This window comes from Erpetoichthys calabaricus, chromosome 17 (genome assembly GCF_900747795.2).
Source record: "Erpetoichthys calabaricus chromosome 17, fErpCal1.3, whole genome shotgun sequence".
Taxonomy (NCBI): domain Eukaryota; kingdom Metazoa; phylum Chordata; class Cladistia; order Polypteriformes; family Polypteridae; genus Erpetoichthys; species Erpetoichthys calabaricus.
This window is the reverse complement of record NC_041410.2, coordinates 30725622-30745023: the sequence shown is the minus strand read 5'-3', so window position 1 is coordinate 30745023 and position 19402 is coordinate 30725622. Positions and strand designations below refer to the sequence as shown.

The window sequence follows — 19402 nt, the reverse complement described above, 5'->3', positions numbered from 1 at the left end:
TTTTAATCTTTGCATCAGCGCTCTATCAAAACATTTAGAATTGTAATATATTATGGTCTCCCAACCCTAGTAGTTCAATCACCTCTACACCCTCAAATCTGTTCTGGTTATTACACAATACTAAATCTAGATAGGCTTTTGCCCGCGTTGGTGCTTTAGCATGCTGTGTTAAAAAACAGTCACTGATTACTTCTACTTCCCCAATTCAGCAACCCTAAGCTTGAGGTGCTGGATCAGCTGGCATCTTCTGTAGACATAGCCTTCAAGGATGACTGACTCCTTCAAGCCATTCTCTAAAAGTCCAACATCCAACGGGACTTGTGCCTCAATTTTAAAATTTGGTTTTGGATTACTAAACTACTATATCTTTTTTTATTAAATTTAAATGATTTAACTTAAATTATTAAAATTAATACATTAATAGAATAAAGAACTACTGCAGTTGTTTAACACCTTCTGACCCCTTAGGCTCCCGTAATACTCTCCCCTTGACTGCTAGTTATATGTTTTTAGTTGAAGTTATTAAACTTCATTTCTTCCCTGTCTGTAATCTTAACTTTGCACCCCACTTTTTACTTCCTTATTTTGAAGCTCTCCACTTAGATCATTTGTTTCTCCTTGTATTAATGAACCCTTACACTGTCACTGTCTTCATTTATCTAGCTTTCCTGACCACTAAGAACTGATCTATGAAGTAACATTTTTTACACACTACTTCCTTCTTACTGAGAAAAGTCACTTACTGGTATCAGCCTCTGATTATTTCACTTGTCTGTTTCTTCTGTTGCTTGTGCCTGATTGTTTCTCTCTCGCTAGATGCCACAAGCCCCTCTCTTAAAAACTTTGAAGTTAGCTGCCTACCTGTACTTAAAATATATGTTTTCTTCCTATGGAATGAACGTATGTGTCCTCACTTTCAACAAATGCTAATATGGTTCTTTTCAAGTGCCAAATGGTGCTGTATTTCCAATTATTCTTTATATACCTAAACGTCTTCCCTCTAAGGAATCATTGTTATTTTAACTATTCAACACTACATTTTCCCAGTTATTTGCTTACAGACTTGCTGGTTTCAGGTGCCACTTTCTGTTCTGCCTTGTTAACTCTAGATTAGAATACAAGTAGCAAGAGCAAGTACAATTAAAAAGCAACTTAACAAATGCTTTCCAAAAGACTCCGCAAAAAAAAACTATTTTAAGCAACTGTCACACTGCAGTAACGCAGGCCACACTTCTTCCAATTCAGCTCATAAGGATGATGTTAACACGTCTCAGTCTCCAATCAGTTGTCTCCTCAGACTAGAATCACACCACTCTATGCATACATATAGATATCTCTGTTGATGTCTACTAGGTAACTTTCCTCATAGGCCAAAGCACAATGATTTGTTTTGGGCATGTACCAAATTAGCATCATTCTGGACAAAAGCCTTGATAGGCTTGGTGTCACAATCCCTCCTAATCCATTAACAATTGTGTTTGGTGGACTCCCAGATGGGCTTAAAGTGCAGAAGGACAAACAAACTGTAATTACCTTTACTTCACTATTGGCACATGGACTTGTCTTGCTCAACTGGAAGAATCCTAACTCACCTCTGTTAAGTCAGTGGGTAACTGATGTTATATATTATTTGAAATTGGAAAAAATCAAATTTGCTCTTACAGGATCTGTTTAAAACTTTTTAAAACCTGTCAGGATCTAATCAATAATATTTTAGAATAAGCACTTATATTGGGGAGAAGGGCTCCTTTCCTTCTAAACTACTCTTAAAAATTTTACTCTGGCTGTTGGCCTTCCTCTCTTTCTCATGGGCAGGGTTTGAATTTAATTTAGAATTTAGTTTTGTTAAGTTTGACTTGATTATATGGAATATTACATGCTTTAAATAAATTCAATAAAAGTTAAAAAAAAAAAACATTTTTATGTTGGAGTCAGAACATGAAACAAGAACAAAATGCACTATTCACCAGGGTAAAAATGAGTAGATGATCTGTTGCCAAGCTAGAAACATGCAACAAGAATTAATGTCCCAAACTGGAAAGTAAGTCAGAAAACCAAGAATTAAAATATAGAGAAACACATGTTATTTATTTTACTTTTATCCTAAACACAGATACCTAAATGGTACATAAATGATCTCTTAAAAGGTTTGCACCGATGTCGTCATACGAGCATGCTCCCGAAAACTTCAGGTAGGTTTACTTGGCCCCTGCCAATGTGAAAGTCACAAAACATCTCAACCCTTCAATATTCAAAATGACGGCACAATAAGTTGAAGAATAAAAACAAGATAGGACGAAAGAAGTCCCAAAAACTCCTCTGGAGAGTACAAAAAATTAATAAAGAAAATTAATTGCCATTCTGAAAAGTGTATTTAAATTTCAAATCTTTTTTTTTTTGTTTTGACTTATGGGAGTACTTTTCACCCTTGTGCGCCTTTAAATTTGAACCTTTTGCCAACTGTTAAATGATTGCCATTGTATAATAAATTCAAAAATAGATCAAGCAACATAACTAACTTTTAAAATGTATAGGTCCTACTGAATCTGACATGCACTGCACAATAATGAGAAATGTATAATGTTGTTCATTTATTTTGTATTACACAGGGAGTAATCAAAATAATATCTGAAAAAAATGAAGGTAAGTTTCAATGTATACTATTTGTTGTAAATTACTGAATTGCAATCCACTCTAGTAATACAATAAAAATTCACAGAGTTTAGTGTCAGAATTCCGTAATGTACTCCCACTTATTCATCTTAACACTGAATTGCAATCCACTCTAGTAATGGATTGCTGGATTGCCATTTAATCAGTTTATTAATGGACAACAAAGAGTCACCTTTACTTAAACTGAGTTACAAATTGGCATGTAAATCTGTACCTATTTCAGTCTATAAATGATATACAGTATTTAGGAGCCTAGCTTATACTTATACTTGGGTTTTTATTCTTCATTTAAATATCTACAGAAAATGTTTTATTTTCACTTTGGAAATGTATTGTTACAGCATAAGAGTTCAAATTAAAATACTGAATGGATAAATATGTATACAAATGCTGAATACTTTTGCACACCAATGTACAGTATATTAAAGATTATCACACAATTGAATGATTGGCTTGGAAAAATTCTGCCTTCTCTAAAAAAAACATATTGAACATGCGCAAAGAGCACAAGCCTCTCTGTATAATTGTGGCACAAGCTTACAATCCGCTGGCCCCATATCAAATTAAAAAATTGTTGTTTTGGCTTAAGGTGGCAAAACTTAAGGGTACATTTTTGATGAAGGTTTAGTCAAACTGCAATGTTTGAAAGTTACTGCCGTACTTCACTTGCCCCACCCACAATTCAAGAGGCAAATACACGCTTTCTTGGATTAGCGTGATGCTACCAGCAGTTTATACCTCATTTTTCAGAGAGTACAACACACTTGATTGATCTGATGAAAAAGCATACCCATAACACGGTGGACTACAAGGAGGAAACCATTACATTGTTCAATGGGTAGGATGGCAAAGACAGCACCGCATTGTGGAACACGCAGAGCACAGTTAGACACATAGCAAGCTCTGGTCATCCACTGTATTCAGCTCATCTTCAGTCATTTAAACTTCATCCTTGGAACTAAAGAGACCTAGAAGAGACAGTGCAGTGTGCAACTCTGCCTCACTATAAACAAAGGAACTCACAAGTGAATATGTCATCTCACCCACCTTTCTTCCACTCCTTCCTTCCTTTTATTTAATTCCCTTTTATCACCCTACCACACCTTCTCAATCTTTTTTTATTTATTCAAGACCTGAGGTGATGTGGCAGGTGTAGATTTACTGGAATCCCTAGGTACAGATCTGCACACAGGCAGCTCAGGCTTTATGGGTTGCTGTCCAATGATAAAGAAGTACTGGCTTTTGGTAGCCACCTGAGTGACTGAGCAATCCTACTCATGGATGCACAGCTGACCTTGAAAATGACAGAAATGGAGCCCTGAAAATTACTTGCTTTATCTTTAACCTGGCCAATCTATCAGAACTGATGGGTACCCCATATCAAAAGAAATGCATAAGGAAATCAATTAAGAGTTTGATCATGTTGGATCATGGTTGAGAGATCTGAGAGGAGATTTGTGCTTAAGAACTTACCAGATGCAGTATTCAGATTGCGGAACTTAGTGAGACATGCCTACCTGAAGAAGGACAGCTTACTAAATCTGATGCAGGCTGTATATTTTTTGGAGCAGTTGACAAAAGGAAGAATACTATGAAGTAGGTGTGGGATTTGCTATCAGATCCAACCTCATCCACAACTTCACTAAACTACCAAAGGGTAACAACAATTGCCTAATGTCACAATACTTGCCAACCCATGGAAGTAATCATGCAACACTAGTAAGTGCAGTTATACCTATACTGACTATCTCTATGAAGTGAAGGACATATTCTATGAGAATTAAACTCTGTCATTACAGCAGAACTACATACTGACTGTCAAGATCATCATCATAAGTGATATTAATGCTAGAGTATGCTCAGATTATAAAGCATTGGAGGAATTATTGGCAGACGCAGCATTCAGGAATGTAACAGCAATAGACCTGTCCTTTTGAGGTGGTGTGCAACCCATGATCATTTGATTACCAACACCGTATTCTGTCTGCCTGCCTGTAACAAAGCAACGTGGATGCATCCTCATTCAAATCACTGGTCTCTCATTGATTACATCATTACCAGAAGAAGAGATAGACAGAACTTCAGGATTACTAAGGCCATGTGCAGTACTGACTATTGGAGAGACCATAGAATTATCCTCTACAAATCAGCTTAATATTTCAACCCTCTCATCACATAGAGGGCATGAATTTGGCAAAGTGCCTGAATATCACTAGTCTGAAAAATGAAAAACAACAGCACAAGTGTTTGCAGAAAACCTGGACAGTTGTCAACTGATTCTAGGGACACAGAAGCCAGCTGGTGCTCTTTCACAAACCTAGTCTACTCTTGTGTTGCTGAGACCCTTGGACACTATTCTTGCAGACAGAGGACAGATCTGATGAAAACAGTGAGAAAATTCAAGCTCTTCTAAATAAGGAGAATCTTCTGCATACAGCCTACTTAAATGACCAGTAGAGAAAAAAAACCTTAGGGTGATGAAAGATATATAGTTGAGCAATAAAGCTGATGAAATACAAGCATTAGCTGACAAAATTGATGTCGAGAACTTCTACAATACCCTCAACACTATTTATGGAAACAGATTCACCACTGAAAAGGCTAAGCTCCTTGAGTAGTGAACTGATCACTTTGAGAATAAACTAAATTGTCCCTCCAATATAATTGATCAGGCCATTGTGTGTCTTCACGAGGTACAAATCAAAAAGTCCTTGGATGAACCTCATTACCTCCATGAAACCTACAAGGCTATTAAGCTCTTCTCCAGTGGAAATGCCCCTGGTGTTGATTCCTTACCTTCTGTAGTTTGTAAGGCTGGCAGAAAATACTTGGCCAAGAAGCTGACGGACATCTTTTTCATAATGTGTGGTCAGAAATGCATACTTCAGTAGTTCAAGGGTGCCACTATAATCTACCCCTACAAGCTCAAGGAAAATCAACAGATATGTGTCAACCATCAGGTAAGATATTGGCAAGAATTCATTTTAAATACCTCACAGTACACCTTAACCAAGGACTGTCACCTGAAAGCCAGTGTGGCTTCAGGAAAAAGAGGGGGATTGTTGATATTATCTTCGCTGCTCAGGAAATGCAAGAAAAGTGTCAAGAACAGAAAGTTAGACTGTACATCACCTTTGTAGACCTAACCCAAAGTATGTGACACAGTAAGCCGTGATGGGGCTGTGAAAAATCATGGCAAAGTTTGGATGTCCAGAGACAGTCATCACAATGGTGATGCAGTTTCTTCATGGCATGTTAGCCCGTGTTCAGGATGATGGCAAAATCTCAGAGCTGTTTGCTGTCACAAATGGTGTCAAACAAGATTGCATCCTTTCTTCTTCTCTTGTCAGTTTCTTTGTTTCTGCCATGTTACATGACAAATTCAGGGACTCTTGTATAGTCATCAATGTACGCTTTCACCTCGATAGAAACCTTTCTTTTTATCTGAGATGACTTTAGTCCAAAATAAAAGTACAAAGCTCATAAACAGACAATCAGACTATTCTGGAATTACAGTGATCCCTCGCTATATCGCGCTTCGTCTTTCGCTGCTTCACTCCAACGCGGATTTTAAATGTAAGCATATGTGAATATATATCACGGATTTTTCACTGCTTCGCGGATGTCTGCGGTCTACAGTACGTGTGCTTCCTCAGTTGATTTGCCCATTTGAATTCAAACAAGGGACGCATTTGAATTCAAGCAAGGGACGCTATTGGCGGATGGCTGAGAAGCTACCCAATCAGAGCACGCGGTTAAGTTCCTGTGTGCTGCTGATTGGCTCAGCGACGGAGTGCTGCATTAACCAGGAAGTCTCATCTAACTCATTCAGCATTAACGTGTCCAAGCGCCAACAGAAGATGCAAATGATTGCAGAAAAGGTAAAAGTTTTGGATATGTTGAAGCTAAGGGAACAGCTACACTGCTGCAGGACACCATCACAGCATCAATGAGTCCACGATTCTTTTTATTTAAAAAGGAGGAAAAGCATATAAGATCTACGGCCGCAGTGTCCTTTAACCAGGGTGCAAAACGAGTTGCAAGTGGATGTGATAAGGCAGTAGTCTGGATGGAATCTGCTTTAAGGATTTGGATTGAAGAGTGATGGAAGAAGAACAACGGCGGTGCTAAACAGTCGCCTGAAGAGGCTCCTTTAGAAGAGCTGTAACGCTATCCTTTGTTGTGCAGTAAAATTAAGCTCATCGTTATCGGACAAGTCGTCGTGTCATTGTTGGTGAGTAACCATAATTAATTATTTACGTACAGTACTTATTACATGTACATAGTTTAGTGTCACTGTACACACATTTTACTGTATACAATTTTTCTTGCATTGTACGTATTTATTGCTGGTGGCCTGTCTGTCGTAATGGCTGTAACATATGTGATATCGGAGACGCTCGATATCTTTAAAATAATATTTAGGTTTTACTGTATGTAAACTGTGTTTACATACATAATTTCAACGAATCTTACCTAATATCTAAGAGAATACGAAGGGTTTATGCTGTATAATTGTGCGTGAAATGTTTATAATAGTGTGGGAGAGTTTATAAGGGCTTAAAATATATAAAAATAACCATATAAACATATGGTTTCTACTTCGCGGATTTTCTTATTTCGCGGGTGGCTCTGGAACGCAACCCCCGCGATGGAGGAGGGATTACTGTATTACAATCTATAGGCTTCACTATCTTCAACAAAATGAAAGAAGTGATGTTCCAGCCAGACCCAGGTGAGCCTTTCGATGGGCAAAGATTGAATTCGGCTGACCAATTCATTTTCCTTTGTAGTACACTTTCCCAGACTGTACACATAGATGACAATGTCAACATCAGGATCACCAAAGCTAGTACCACCTTTGATAAACTTCATTCCTCAGTGTGGAACTGTCAGAAATCAAACAGGTGACAAAACTCAGTCTATGTTGCCACAGTCCTTCCTTTACTACTACATGCATGTGAGACATGGGCAGTCTACAGTCGCCATGCCAAAAAGCACAATCATTTTAATATGAGGTGCCTTTGAGGGATCCTCAATATTAGATGGCAGGACAAGATCCCTGACAACAAGGTGCTTATCCAGTCTAACTTGAAAAGCATTAACACCATGCTATGCAAAGCTCAGCTAAACTGGGCTGGTCGTGTTGTTTGTATGCAAGGGGAACATCTGTCAAAGAAGATTTGCTATGGTGAACAAATGCATGGCAAACACTCTGCTGATGGCTAAAGGAACCACTACAAGGATACTCTGAATGTGTCCCTGAGAAACGTCGGCCTCAATAGAGACAACTGGGTGACATCTGCTTTGGACCAAGTCACCTGGCATACTAAGATTAGCACTGGCACCTAAACTTATGAAAAAAGGTGTCTTGCAGATCAAAGATGTGCAAAGAAAGCAGAGACAACAAATTTCAGCACAAAATCAGCCTCTGGATCTGACTTGCCCACATTGTGGCAGGCCCAGATTGACTTGGTAGACTACCTGCAGACCTACAGAGACTCTAAATTATGACATCATGGTCCCCTTCAATGTCGAAGGACAAACAGAATGTTATTTGCCCTGATGCAGAAATGTAGCTATTTACAGAAGATCTTTAAATAAATATACATATGCACACTATAGTTGGAACACACATCAGAATGACTGAAAAGGAAGAAAATTAAAAAGAAAAACTTCTGATTTGGCAATCACAGGCATTATGCATTCATATTGCTGTTGGTATAAAGGAGGCCCAGTCTCATTTTTTGACACATTTCTGCTGAATAACTCATTGGCTGAAAGTCCTCAGTGTTAGTGTGTCAAAGAAAGGATGTGCAGCATTGTTCAAAATGACATTCAGTTTTGTTTTCATTCTTTCCTTTGCCACTAACTCCAAGGGTTCCAGAGTGCAAACTATAACTAAGCTTGCCCTTTTAATTAGCGTGTTGATTTGATGGGCTTGTCTTGAAATGATGCTTCCAGCTCAGCATACCACAGTGTATAAAATTGCACAGGTCATCAAATAATTGTAGAAGATGTGAAAGATATCACTACCCACATTAAAAGAACACAGTCTTCTAGGGAAAAAAGCCAGCTTTGCCCATTGTTATATAGTTCTTCTGTGTTATGAGACCAGTCTACCTGGTATTAATCTGGACAGCCAAGTATTTGTAGAAGTGCACCACCTCTACATCCATACCTTGAATAGTGACCTGGCACAGAGGTTCTTTGGTTCAACGAAAATCAATAACCAGTTCCTTGGTTTTACTGATATTTAGTTGCAGTAAATTATTTCACCAAGAAACAGTGTTCTCCATCTGACTCCTATAATCTGCCTAATTTCCCTTATCAATACACTCCATAAATGCAGAGTCATCTGAGAATTTCTGCAAGTGACCTGACCTGGTGTCATATTTATAGTCGAAGATGTACAGTAAAGAGAAAAGGAGACAGAACTGTTTCTTGTGGTGCTCCAGTATCCAATATTATTTGAACAATTAAAGTAATTTTTATTTCCTGCGTAGTGTTAATATATCACACACCATGTTAATCCCTGGTGAGTTTAAAAATGTTGCATCTCCGTTATCTAAAATTGCAGGAAGTTTATTAAGAAAACTTTTATGTTTATACAAAGGAATTGCTAATTTTTGGACATTCTGCTCCCTCTACTGTCCTTTGGTATAACATACTTGCTCACTTGTGTGAATGAGCGTATCAGGTGCTCGTAGTTTGCTTACTCAGATGGAAATGGAGATGCACGTTGGAGTCATTTTGGCTACTTTCAGTCACAATTTTAATTTAGGTAACATGTCTTAAATTGTGACTATGATTTTTTAAAATACTGATCATGTACATTATTTGAGGTAATATTTTGAAAAATGACTTTATTAGTGGTAATATTTTGGATAATGCCTCTCATTAAAAAACATGATTCTTTTTTTTTCTGTGTAGACTCACCATTTATCAGAGAAGTGAATGGAGACATCTCATTTATAGTGTTAAACAGTAAATATGTACATTCTGGAAAATGGACAGTTGGTTCCAAAGATGTTGTCAGTTGGAATCGGAAAAGTGTGACTTATGCACATGAATATAAAGGAAAAGTTGAGCTGACCCCCACCACTGGCACTCTGAAGTTTATTAAGCTCCTTACTACTGACTTGGGAGAGTACAAATTGGAGATGGAAATGGGACTGTTTCGTACACATAATGAAAATGGGACAGCTATATTGAAAGTGTACGGTGAGTAATTGTATGATACTAATGACAAAAATGAACATAATTATGCTTACATACTCTAACAGAATTGTTTTTTTCCTTCATTCAGTTTCCTGCATTATTTATAAAATAATTTTAAACTGTCTCCACACTCAAAGCTTATCCCAGTTTATCCCTTTAGACTTTCCTTTTAACCTACCAAAGGTAAACTTAACAGTTTTAATCTTTGTATCAGCACTTTATCGAAAAATTTAAAATCTCATGATCCAAGTAGTTCAATCACCTCTACATCCTCAATTCTGTTCTGGTTATTACAAAATACTAAATCTAGATAGGCTTCTGCCCGCATTAGTACTTTAGCATGCTGTGTTAAAAAACAGTCAATGATTACTTCTATAAACACCTGCTCTTGTAATCCACTGTTTGCAAGGTTGATACAGTTAGGTAAATTCAGGTAGTTAATGTCCCTCATGACTAATATCTCCCTGTAATCTTGCCTTTTTAATATTAATAAAAAGATGTACATTGAAATTACTGTCTGCACTAGGAAGTCTATAGCAGATTCCTAAAATAAGACTTCTTTCCTTAATACTTTCCAGATTAATCCAGACATTCCCACTAAGATATGTCTCATCATCCAATTGAAGAATACTTTATTTCTGCTATATGTGAATAGTGATCCCCCATCCCCATTTTCTGATTTTCTTGTCCTAAAAATGAGTACTAATCTATGTTATATTCATAACCATCTTTGTTATGTAAACAGATTTCTTATATTGCCATGATATCATAATTATGTTCCACTACATAAAACTATTAACTCCCTTGTTTTATTGTTGATACTTCTAGCATTGAGTCAGCTATTTTTAATGTGTTTCTTTTTTTACTTTTGCCCTTAAACTTTGGGTTAGAATTTTCATTACTGTGCACATCTGTTTTAACACCACTGGTCGCCTCCTCATGTGCAGTTTTAAACCTGGCTTTTCCTAAACTCACTGCCCTGCCCTACCCTAGTTTAAAAAATCCTTGATTACCTTATTCATACACCTCCCCAGCACATTGATGCCCCTCTAACTCATAGAGGTGGAGCATGTTCCATTTGATCCAAAAGGAGTCCTAATGCTCCATAAACCTACTGTATACCCTTCTATCCTACAACAAGATATGAGTTATGTGTTAAGCCTTCTAATCTTCTCAGTTTTACTTAGTCTGGTGTGTAACAAAGGTAGAATTTCAGAGAAGACCACCTTGTCAGTTCTGCTCCTCAGCCTGGCACATAACTCTTTAAATTTGGATTGCAGAAATGACAGACTACCTCTCTAAAGAACATCTGGGCCAGGTTCGCCAATTATTTTCTACATTGTAGTCCAGCTAACTTCCCCAATTCAGCAACCCTAAGCTTGAGGTGCTGGATCAGCTGGCATCTCCTGTAGACATAGCCTTCAAGGATGACTGACACCTTCAAGCCATCCTCTAAAAAGTCCAACATCCAACGGGACTTGTGCCTTATGTGATTTTGGGCTGTACGAAAAATAAATTATTGTTGTTGCAATAGCCATGATACATACCAGTAATGCCTTGGCTATATTTTTAAATAAATTTAATACTATCTTGGTAAAAAAGGTATCAAATTCTCTGAAAAACAGGAAAATTTCTTGGTGACCCCAAGCTTTTGACCATTAGTGTAAATATTAGGAAATGACTTTATATATTTAGACTTAAGACTTTATACAGTACCTTGCAAAATCATTCAACGCTATTATCTATTATTTTCTAGTCTTTTCAAGCTCAAAGTAATTCTTGAGCACTCTGAGTGGCCTTACTTGTATAGCTGAGAAAACAAATATTACTTGTAAGCTGCTTTGCATAGGCCATACAAAACACAAAGTGCAAGTGCAGGCTGAATCTGTTAAAGTCGTCCTACTATCACTCACCTATCACTGTCACATAGCACAATGTCTGCTACAACCTGATAAAAGACAATTACAACTCACTACTGCATCCCCACCTCCAGTACTTTGAAAAAGTAGTTTGTTCAATATTAAACCTTGTATCAGTCAAATCTTCCATGAGATTTGTTGTAAGCTCTTTAGCTAGCAAATCACATTCCTGTCCCTTTTCAGATGATGTAGCAATGTTTATCAGCTCATGAGAGACCCGGGTATTCACTCCCTTACACTCAACTAACACCCCCTCTTTCACATTCAGGGTTTTCTCAGCAGTTGTAAAATCTAAAGCAATATCTTTCCCAGCATCCGATGAAAATTTTGGAGTCACCCATATTTGTGATAGAAATTAATACCTTTCTATCAAGATACGATGACCTTAATTTAAAAATATAGCCAATGCCTTACTACCGTTGCTAATGGCTATTTGTTCTTGTAATGACTGATTTATAAATTATTATTCATATAAGATGGCAAAGCTACATTTTCAGCAACAGTTCCTTCAGTTTCCTAATGGTAAACTCCCATAGCGTATCCTTCATTTTTTATGCTAATTGGTTATTAGAGAAACCTTTTTAATTGCTTTAGCACCACTGAAACTTGTTATTCTGTACACTTTGAATAATAAAAATCAGTAATTTCAAGGAGTAATACTTATTAGCAATAGCAGTAATGTCTTGGCTATATTTTAAAACCAATTTAATGATATTTTGATAAAGAAACATTTTTGGGTAACCTCAAACTTTTGACTGGTACTGTAAATTCTATCTGTTTGGCAGCATCCCATGAATCTGTAACTAACTTAGCACCTGTGAACAATCCCACTATGTCAGACATCAGAGCCCGCTTTTCACTGGGTTGGTAAATTTAATTCTTGTCCTGAAATCTGCAGCAGCATTTTTTAATTGAGCAGCAAACCCTGAGTTGGTTTCTGATACGGAACATGATCTCTCGTTAAATGCATTAGAATTGAGGCATAATATATCATGATGAAGGAAACCATGAAGGCATCATTTAACATATGCGTTGGCTCAACTGTTCTAATTAACCCACATCTAGAACTGTAATTCAGTACCAGGCACCCTGTTTCCTTATTTCGTTCACAAGTCGACAAATTATAGCATATCTTGTTTTATACTCATCACCCATCACGAGGCCCACATTAGGGGCAGAAACTCTGACTGAACTACCAGTATTTCAAGTTTCCAAATTATTATTGTGTACTCCTTATTACTGTGGCATCATTGATTCAACATATTAGAGTTTATTGCCCCAGTATGAACAGATATAAGAGAAGATGTTCTTCCAGCCCAATGATGGATTCGTGACTTGTACAGTTGTTTTTCAATGTGCCTATCCCAAAACAATAATATGAAGGAATATTTTGGACTAAATTAAATAAATAAATGTAGAAATCAATAAAATTACTGTGACATGTAAGCATAAATAATTACATTTATCACGGAATGTGAGCATAAATAAATGTTTTTTGTTGCTTATTCGTTACTTTATTTAATTTTGTCCATAATATTCCTCTAAACAAGTCATGAAATACGGCTTGAAATAAAATTGTCACTTCCACTCATCAAAGTTGAGAGGGTGGACTCTAGAAAATACTGTGCTTTGATATTTTCACATATTCATTTTATAAATATCTAAATATTCAGCTTTGCTTTGACTTTGCATTTACTGCATCAGGTTAATTTATTAAATATGTTCAGCAGTAGTAATAGAAGTTTTTATTATATTATTATTATCAGTAGTAGATGTAGTAGTTGATGTTATTTTATATTTTTAGCAGTAGTATTATTAGTATTTTATTATTATTATTATTATTATTATTATTATTATTAGTAGTAGTAGTAGTAGTAGTAGTAGTATTAAAATTGCTGTTTTTGTTGTATCATGTCACAAGTGATACTGTTGGCTATATCAAGTAACAAAGAGTAAATAGCATATTGATACCCTGAACCGTTATGATTCTTCTTCTTCTTCTTTCGTCTGCTCCCATTAGGGGTTGCAACAGTGGATCATCTTCTTCCATATCTTTCTGTCCTCTGCATTTTGTTCTGTTACACCCATCACCTGCATGTCCTCTCTCACCACATCCATAAACCTTCGCTTAGGCCTTCCACTTTTCCTCTTCCCTAGCAGCTCTATCTGTAGCATCATTCTCCCAATATACATTCATTCATTCATTCATTCATTACATTTATATAGCGCTTTTCTCAGTACTCAAAGCGCTATCCACACAGGGAGGAACCGGGAAGCGAACCCACAATCTTCCACAGTCTCCTTACTGCAAAGCAATATACCCAGCATCTCTCCTCTGCACAAGTCAAAACCAACAAAATCTCGCCTCTCTGACTTTGTCTCCAAACTGTCCAATCTAAGATGACCCTTTAATGTACTCATTTCTAATCCTATCCATCGTTGTCACACTCAGTGCAAATCTTAGCATCTTTAACTCTGCTACTTCCAGCTCTGCCTCCTGCTTTCTGGTCAGTGCCACTGTCTCCAACCCATATAACATAGCTGGTCTCACTACCATCCTATAGACCTTCTTTTTCACTCTTGCTGATACCGGTCTGTCACAAATTACTCCTAACACCCTTCTCCACCCATTCCATCCTGCCTGCACTCTCTTTTTCACCTATCTTCCACAATCCCCATTACTCTGTACTGTTGATCCCAAGTATTTAAACTCATCCACCATCGCCAACTCTACTCCCTGCATCCTCACCATTCCACTGACCTCCCTCTCATTTACACACATGTATTCTGTCTTGTTCCAACTGACCTTCATTCCTCTCCCCTCTAGAGCATATCTCCACCTCTCCAGAGTCTCCTCAACCTGCTCCCTACTATCGCTACAGATCACAATGTCATCAGCAAACATCATAGTCCATGGGGACTTCTGTCTAATCTTGTCTGTCAACCTGTCCATCACCATTGCAAATAAGAAAGGGCTCAGAGCCGATCCCTGATGTAATCCCACCTCCAACTTGAATGCATCTGTCACTCCTACCGCAGACCTCACCACTGTCACACTTCCCTCGTTCATATCCTGTACAACTCTTACGTACTTCTCTGCCACTCCCGACTTCCTCATACAATACCACAGCTCATCTCGAGGCACCCTGTCATATGCTTTCTCCAGGTCCACAAAGATGCAATGCAGCTCCTTCTGGCCTTCTCTAAACTTCTCCATCAAAATCCTCAGAGCAAACATTGCATCTGTGGTGCTGTTTCTTGGCATGAAACCATGCTGCTGCTCACTAATCATCACTTCACTTCTTAACCTAGTTCCCACCACTCTTTCCCATAACTTCATGCTGTGGCTCATCAATTTTATCCCCCTGTAGTTACTGCAGTCCTGCACATCCCCCTTATTCTTAAATATTGGCACCAGTACACTTCTTCTCTACTCCTCAGGTATCCTGTCACTTTCCAAGATTCCATTAAACAATCTGGTTAAAAACTCTACTGCCATCTCTCCTAAACACCTCCATGCTTCCATAGGTGTGTCATCTGGACCAGCGGCCTTTCCATTTTCATCCTCTTCATAGCTGTCCTTACGTCCTTCTTGCTAATCCGTTATTATTATGATTGTGATTATTATTATTATCATTACTAATTAGGCCTTCATTTATAAAATAAACAAATTATAGATTATGAGGAATGAGTAAAGGAATTTAACTTTTCAGTTTAAGCAAAGACAGAATAAAAGGTGCTGTGACTGAAATGATTAAAATTATGAAGGAAATTAGTATGGTGGATCCCTGTTGTTAGAAGAACACAGTTGAAAATTTGTTAAAAGCAAATTGCAAACACATTGTAAATTTTTTTATTTTCTACTCCAAAAATCATAGAAACTTGAAAACAATTACTAAGTAGTGCATTTTGGAGAATCTAGGTGAATAGGACTGGCTAGCTTATTGGGCTAAGTAACATGTTCTTGTCAAAATTCTTCTAACGATTTGCACTGCATATTAATCTGAAATGAGTAATATTTTTTTTTTCTCCCAAGAGAAAGTAAACCAGCACAGTAGTACCTGAAAGAACAGAAGGTAAGTATCAATATGTAACCTTTGGTGTAAAATACTAAGTTCCAATCCATTCTAGTAATACAAATAAAAATGAATGTGCTTAATGGAAAAATTGCAAAATGTGCTCCCACTGATTCATCGTAACACATTCCTATTTAATCCAATTACTAATGACTTAAAGAGTTACCTTTTATTTAAAATAAGCTTGATTTGAACAATTTACCTATTTCAATTTATAAGTTACATATTTACTAGCCGAGCTATAATAGAGATGCTCCGATCATTCGGCTGCTGATCTAAATCAGCTGATTTTCACTAAAAAGGACTTGATTGGTGAATTGGCTGATCACGAAAAAAAATGATCTTCATCCCCTGCTTTTCTAGGCCTCATGGTAATTTAGTTGCAGTGCTCCTTTATGCAAGGTATTATGGTAATTGAGCCAGCTATTTTTTTTTTTTTACTGTGACCAAAGCAAGTCAAGGCTTGTTTTATAAGAGACCAAGAGACAATTGGAATATAAAGATAGTGGTGTAATAAACTAAGAAAAAGGAATTAGAGAAGTCATACTGTGCAATTGGACATATGGCAAGTAAGGCTACTTTAACAAATTCATATCCTTTTATTTTGTCCGTGAAATTAAAAGGATATCATTTGAGTTTGGGCAACAAGCTTGTTTTAAGTTCAGCAGCTTACAATTTCAATTGAGAAAAAGTGAGAAGTCAAGCAAAATGATACCTTTCTTTGACTAGCTGAACAAATTATAGTATGCAAGCTTTTGGGGCCAATAAAAGGTGTCATTTTGCTTGACTTCTTATTGAATCCATAATGAGTAACACGATACATTACCATACTATTAAATGGAAAAAGAAAAGATAAAGATGAATTTGAAATTGCTATTAAACAATATTGTAGCCACTGAAGCATAAGGCGAGATCAAGCATGGGTAAAATGTGTATCGAAAGAAATCTCTCAGTCCAAAAGTTCGTTTTAAAAATATTTAGTGAAAGTTAAAAGAAAATAATCCACACAAGAATAGAAGAAAAAATAGTTACACACGTAGAATAAAAGGCAAAAAAAAAGGAAAAATGTATCTTCTCTAAACTTAGCTTTTCTTGAGAAACTTTAGTTATTTCTGTACTTAAAAGTTCTTTACTTCTTCTTTCTTTACTTAAAGATTCTTGGCTGCTTCTTCTGTACACTTTAAACGTACGGCTTTGTGCTTAAATAAGCACGAGTTACTTCACACACTCAAACGGCCCGTAGCCCCGTTAGCACAGTCAAGTGCACAAGCACGAGCACGGTTTAAAACAGTATGCCTGTACACCTTACACATGGCAAGGCTGTCACTAACTGAAGAATGATGTTTACTCAAAGCTGTTAGAAATGGCAAGAATATACCAATTAAATTCTACTTATGGGGGTTATAGGAACCTCCCATAGATTATGCATTGTCATCTAGTAAAATATTTATGAATCTTATACTGTATAACTATGAAAATGGCTCTTACAAATATTAATATTAAACAATAGGCTTATTAGCTTAACAGCAAGATGTGTCTTTTACTTACAGTATAAACATGTTAAGTATGTTTGGCTTGTGTGTTCTTGATAAACAACTTGTGAACATTTGATACATTTTTGGCTTTTTTAAAGATTTGTTTGATTTTATTTATGTTTGTGTAAAATGTATTATGGATAAATATTTTTGTACATATTAGTATGTATATTATGGAAATTTTATTTATTTTAGTATTTTTATGGTCACTGGACAGTAAGCCTACAGAATTTCATTTTGTTATTAAAAAATGAATAGTTAACACCTGTGGTCTATAGTTTAATTTTAAAAGTACACTTTTCATGTAAAACAAATGGATTTTATGCAGGAGCTTAGTGTAAAAAGTTTTTAAAGGTATAAAGGAAAAAAAAAATAGAATTGGTATCAGCCAATCAAGTAACATGAGCCTGATCGGTATTGGTCTTAAAAAACCTGATTGGAGCATCCCTAAGCTAAAAATGTTATACATATATTTGAGCAGCTCTGTTAGTAATTTTTATTTCCCATTTTACAACAACTGAATTCAAAGACAGCATTTTATTTGACTGCGTTTGTTGCCTAAAACCTGTACTGTATGTGTGCAAAAATCACAGGCAGACCATATTGTACACTATATGATAAACTGAAGCAGACCAAACACTGCTTACCTTTGTATGCATGCAACACAAATCTTACTGTTATATTTAAGATAAAATGTACTTCTGCAGAAACTATAATCCTATTAGACATATCTTTTTAACCATCAGCCAAGTTTAGGTCCAATAAAACATTTCCATTTATTTAACAAGTAAATTGTACAAGAATGACAAGAATAAGAGAAGGAATATAATTTTGGAAGTGTGAAGGAAAGTCACGGGGGTCTGCTGGAGCCAATCCCAGCCAACACAGGATGCAAGGCAGGAAACAAACCCCGGGCAGGGCGCATACGCACACAAACACACACACACCCACACACCAAGCACACACTAGGGACAATTTAGAATTGTCAGTCCACCTAACCTGCATGTCTTTGAACTGTGGGAGGAACCGGAGTACCCAGAGGAAACCCACGCAGACACAGGGAGAACATGCAAACTCCAGGCAGGGAGGACCCGGGAAGCAGGTAATAAAACCAATTTTATAGGTACTGTATGCATGTATACTCATAAACACATTGTCATTATAGAACAATGCATTTTCTTTAGCCTCACTTGAAAGATGACGTAGATTGAATCATATGATAAGTTGTGTACTGTAAGTTTCAAATATTCCTAGTAACTAGTCTAGTCTAATCTAACTAGGAACTAGTCTAGTAACGTTCCACTATCCACAGTATGATTTACTACTCGGTATCAGTCTTTCTTATCTACAGCATGCCTACATAATCCTAGAAATCGCTTTGTCTTGTTAGAGTGGCTGAAGTGGATCAGAAAGTTCATTGGTCACTCTCCAATAAATCCACTGAATACATAAATTTATATACACTGAGCCCTTTTCAGAGTAACTTCAAAACATTTTATTTAATGTCATCCATAATACTAAATTAATCCTAATTACACAATCACCACAAATAAATAATCTATACAGTTTATGTAGTACCATCTCCTTAGCTTGTTTAATTCATAAACATGTTGGTCTCCTATACTGTGGTTACTATCTTTTTAACTGAGTTCCAAATTTATTTAAAGGCAGTTAACTCTACAGGTATCAAGTGATGTAGGATCACAAATCTTTTGAGGATGTCAAACTGTACTCTTGTGATTTCCAAAGTTTTACACATACTGTAAAAAGACACTATAGCAACAGTGCTGGTGTTCAATATCTGGCTATTTCTTGATCACCACCTCTGTAACATACCAAATAAAGACATCTCCACTATTAAATTTAAGATTTCATTTGCCTCAGTTCTTCTATAAAATTGTATACTTTTTTAAGAAAAATTACATATAAAAATGTATTTTTATGATTAATACAAAGCAGTATCACTATTAATTGGTGG

The 19402-nt window shown here is 36.6% G+C and overlaps 1 protein-coding gene across 1 annotated transcript in view; it reads left to right on the top strand.

Moving 5' to 3' along the window:
• Window positions 1–19402, top strand: part of LOC114667831 (hemicentin-1-like) — a 314465-nt gene that overhangs the window by 294542 nt on the left and 521 nt on the right. The gene's annotated exons all lie outside the window — the stretch shown is intronic.